The sequence below is a fragment of the Triticum dicoccoides genome, chromosome 6B (genome assembly GCF_002162155.2).
Source record: "Triticum dicoccoides isolate Atlit2015 ecotype Zavitan chromosome 6B, WEW_v2.0, whole genome shotgun sequence".
NCBI lineage: Eukaryota > Viridiplantae > Streptophyta > Magnoliopsida > Poales > Poaceae > Triticum > Triticum dicoccoides.
In genome coordinates this window covers 74,387,558-74,392,730 of record NC_041391.1, presented here as the reverse complement: position 1 = coordinate 74,392,730, position 5,173 = coordinate 74,387,558, and positions in this window count along the sequence as shown.

Here is a 5,173-nt window from a genome sequence, read left to right as displayed (position 1 = left end):
GAGGGTGGCTTGCCCCCCAAGCCAGGGGGGCGCCCCCTTTAGGGTTTCCCCCTCCCCTTGCCCTAGCCGCATGGGCCTGGGTGGGGAGGCGCGCCCAGCCCACTAGGGGTTGGCTCCCTGCCCCACGCAGCCCATGTGGTCCCCCGGGAGGGGTGGCCCCAACCGGTGGACCTCCGGAACCCTTCCGGTGGCCCCGGTGCAATACCGGCATGACCCCGAAACTTCCCGGTGCCCGTTTGACAACTTCCCATATATAAATCTTTACCTCTGGACCCTTCCGGAACTCCTCGTGACGTCCGGGATCTCATCCGGGACTCCGAACAACATTCGGTAGTCACATACTAGTCTTCCTAATAACCCTAGCGTCACCGAACCTTAAGTGTGTAGACCCTACGGGTTCGGGAGACATGCAGACATGACCGAGACGCTCTCAGGTCAATAACCAACAGCGGGATCTGGATACCCATGATGGCTCCCACATGCTCCTCGATGTTGTCATCGGATGAACCACGATGTCGAGGATTCGATCAAAACCCTGTATGCAATTCCCTTTGTCAATCGGTACGTTACTTGCCCGAGACTCGATCGTCGGTATCCCAATACCTTGTTCAGTCTCGTTACCGGCAAGTCACTTTACTCGTACCGTAATGCATGATCCCGTGGCCAACACCTTGGTCACCTTGAGCTCATTATGATGATGCATTACCGAGTGGGCCCAGAGATACCTCTCCGTCATTCGGAGTGACAAATCCCAGTCTCGATCCGTGTCAACCCAACAGATACTTTCGGAGATACCTGTAATGCACCTTTATAGTCACCCAGTTACGTTGTGACGTTTGATACACCCAAGGCACTCCTACGGTATCCGGGAGTTAGACGATCTCATGGTCGAAGGAAGAGATACTTGACATTGTCAAAGCTCTAGCAAACGAACTAAACGACCTTTTGTGCTATGCTTAGGATTGGGTCTTGTCCATCACATCATTCTCCTAATGATGTGATCCCGTTATCAATGACATCCAATGTCCATAGCCAGGAAACCATGACTATCTGTTGATCTCAACGAGCTAGTCAACTAGAGGCTCACTAGGGACATAGTGTGGTCTATGTATTCACACGTGTATTACGATTTCCGGATAATACAGTTATAGCATGAATAAAAGACAATTATCATGAACAATGAAATATAATAATACTTTTATTATTGCCTCTAGGGCATATTTCCAACAGTCTCCCACTTGCACTAGAGTCACCAATCTAGTTACATTGTGATGAATCGAACACCCATAGAGTCCTGGTGTTGATCATGTTTTGCTCGCGAGAGAGGTTTAGTCAACGGATCTGCGACATTCAGATCCGTATGTACTTTGCAAATTTCTATGTCTCCATCTTGAACATTTTCACGGATGGAGTTGAAACGACGCTTGATGTGCCTGGTATTCTTGTGAAACCTGGGCTCCTTGGCAAGGGCAATAGCCCCAATGTTGTCACAGAAGAGTTTGATCGGCCCCGACGCATTGGGTATGACTCCTAGGTCGGTGATGAACTCCTTCACCCAAATCGCTTCATGCGCTGCCTCCGAGGCTGCCATGTACTCCGCTTCACATGTAGATCCCGCCACGACGCTCTGCTTGCAGCTGCACCAGCTTACTGCTCCACCATTCAACATATACACGTATCCGGTTTGTGACTTAGAGTCATCCGGATCTGAGTCGAAGCTAGCGTCGACGTAACCCTTTACGACAAGCTCTTCGTCTCCTCCATAAACGAGAAACATGTCCTTTGTCCTTTTCAGGTACTTCAGGATATTCTTGACCGCTGTCCAGTGTTCCTTGCCGGGATTACTTTGGTATCTAGCTACCAAACTCACGGCAAGGTTTACATCAGGTCTGGTACACAGCATGGCATACATAATAGATCCTATGGCTGAAGCATAGGGGATGACACTCATCTCTTCTTTATCTTTTGCCGTGGTCGGTGACTGAGCTGAGATCAATCTCACACCTTGTAACATAGGCAAGAACCCCTTCTTGGACTAATCCATTTTGAACCTCTTCAAAATCTTATCAAGGTATGTGCTTTGTGAAAGACCTATGAGGCGTCTCGATCTATCTCTATAGATCTCGATGCCTAATATATAAGCAGCTTCTCCAAGGTCCTTCATTGAAAAACATTTATTCAAGTAGGCCTTAATGCTGTCCAGAAATTCTATATCATTTCCCATCAAGAGTATGTCATCTACATACAATATGAGAAATGCTACAGAGCTCCACTCACTTTCTTGTAAACACAGGCTTCTCCATAAGTCTGCATAAACCCAAACGCTTTGATCATCTCATCAAAGCGAATGTTCCAACTCCGAGATGCTTGCACCAGTCCATAAATGGATCGCTGGAGCTTGCATACTTTGTTAGCGTTCTTAGGATCGACAAAACCTTCCGGCTGCATCATATACAGCTCTTCCTTAAGATGTCCGTTAAGGAATGCCGTTTTGACGTCCATCTGCCATATCTCATAATCATAGTATGCGGCAATTGCTAACATGATTCGGACGGACTTCACCTTCGCTACGGGAGAGAATGTCTCGTCGTAGTCAATCCCTTGAACTTGTCGATAACCCTTAGCGACAAGTCGAGCCTTATAAATGGTAACATTACCATCCGCGTCCGTCTTCTTCTTGAAAATCCATTTGTTTTCTATCGCTCGCCGATCATCGGGCAAGTCTGTCAAAGTCCATACTTTGTTTTCATACATGGATTCTATCTCGGATTTCATGGCTTCAAGCCATTTGTTGGAATCTGGGCCCGCCATCGCTTCTTCATAGTTTGAAGGTTCACCGTTGTCTAACAACATGATTTCAAGGACGGGGTTGCCGTACCACTCTGGTGCGGAACGTGTCCTTGTGGACCTACGAAGTTCAGTAGCAACTTGATCCGAAGTACCTTGATCATCATCATGGTTTTCCTCTTCAGTTGGTGTGGGTATCACAGGAACATTTTCCTGTGCTGCACCACTTTCCCGTTCGAGAGGTAGTACTTCATCAAGTTCTACTTTTCTCCCACTTACTTCTTTCGAGAGAAACTCTTTTTCTAGAAAGCATCCGTTCTTGGCAACAAAGATCTTGCCTTCGGATCTTAAGTAGAAGGTATACCCGACAGTTTCCTTAGGGTATCCTATGAAGACGCATTTTTCTGACTTGGGTTCGAGCTTTTCAGGTTGAAGTTTCTTGACATAAGCATCGCATCCCCAAACTTTTAGAAACGACAGCTTAGGTTTCTTCCCAAACCATAATTCATACGGTGTCGTCTCAACGGATTTAGACGGTACCCTATTTAAAGTGAATGTAGCTGTCTCTAGAGCGTATCCCCAAAATGATAGCGGTAAATCGGTAAGAGACATCATAGACCGCACCATATCCAATAGAGTGCGATTACGACGTTCGGACACACCGTTTCGCTGAGGTGTTCTAGGCGGCGTGAGTTGTGAAACGATTCCACATTTCCTTAAGTGTGTACCAAATTCGTGACTTAAGTATTCTCCTCCACGATCTGATCGTAGGAACTTTATCTTTCGGTCATGTTGATTCTCCACCTCATTCTGAAATTCCTTGAACTTTTCAAAGGTCTCAGACTTGTGTTTCATTAAGTAGACATACCCATATCTACTTAAGTCATCAGTGAGAGTGAGAACATAACGATATCCTCCGCGAGCCTCAACGCTCATTGGACCGCACACATCGGTATGTATGATTTCCAACAAGTTGGTTGCTCGCTCCATTGTTCCGGAGAACGGAGTCTTGGTCATTTTGCCCATGAGGCATGGTTCGCATGTGTCAAATGATTCGTAATCAAGAGACTCTAAAAGTCCATCAGCATGGAGCTTCTTCATGCGCTTGACACCAATGTGACCAAGGCAGCAGTGCCACAAGTATGTGGGACTATCGTTATCAACTTTACATCTTTTGGCATCCACACTATGAACATGTGTAATATTATGCTCGAGATTCATTAAGAATAAACCATTGACCATCGGAGCATGACCATAAAACATATCTCTCATATAAATCGAACAACCATTATTCTTGGACTTAAATGAGTAGCCATCTCGTATTAAACGAGATCTAGATACAATGTTCATGCTCAAACTTGGCACTAAATAACAATTATTGAGGTTCAAAACTAATCCCGTGGGTAAATGTAGAGGTAGTGTGCCGACGGCGATCACATCGACTCTGGAACCATTCCCGACGCACATCGTCACCTCGTCCTTCGCCAGTCTCCGTTTATTCCGCAGCTCCTGCTGTGAGTTACAAATATGAGCAACGGCACCGGTATCAAATACCCAGGAGTTACTACGAGAACTGGTAAGGTACACATCAATTACATGTATATCAAATATACCTTTGGTGTTGCCGGCCTTCTTATCCGCTAAGTATTTGGGGCAGTTCCGCTTCCAGTGACCCTTCCCCTTGCAATAAAAACACTCAGTCTCAAGGCTTGGGTCCATTCTTTGACTTCTTCCCGGTAACTGGCTTACCAGGCGCGGCAACCTCCTTGCCGTCCTTCTTGAAGTTCTTCTTGCCCTTGCCCTTCTTGAACTAAGTAGTCTTATTGACCATCAACACTTGATGTTCTTTCTTGATTTCGGCCTCTGCTGACCTCAGCATCGAGAACACTTCAGGAATGGTCTTTTCCATCCCCTGCATGTTGTAGTTCATCACAAAGCTCTTGTAGCTTGGTGGGAGCGACTGGAGGATTCTATCAATGACTGCCTCATCTGGGAGGTTAATATTCAGCTGGGTCATACGGTTGTGCAACCCAGACATCTTGTGTATGTGCTCACTGACAGAACTATTTTCCTCCATCTTACAACTATAGAACTTGTCGGAGATGTCATATCTCTCGACCCGGGCGTGAGCTTGAAAAACTAGTTTCAGCTCTTCGAACAACTCATATGCTCCGTGATGCTCAAAACGTTTTTGGAGCCCCAGTTCTAAGCTGTAAAGCATGCCGCACTGAACGAGGGAGTAATCATCAGCGCGAGTTTGCCAAGCATTTATAATGTCTTGGTTCTGCGGGATGGGAGCGTCACCTAGCAGTCCTTCTAGGACATATTGCTTCCTGGCAGCTATGAGGATAATCCTCAGGTTCCGGACCCAGTTCGTATAGTTGCT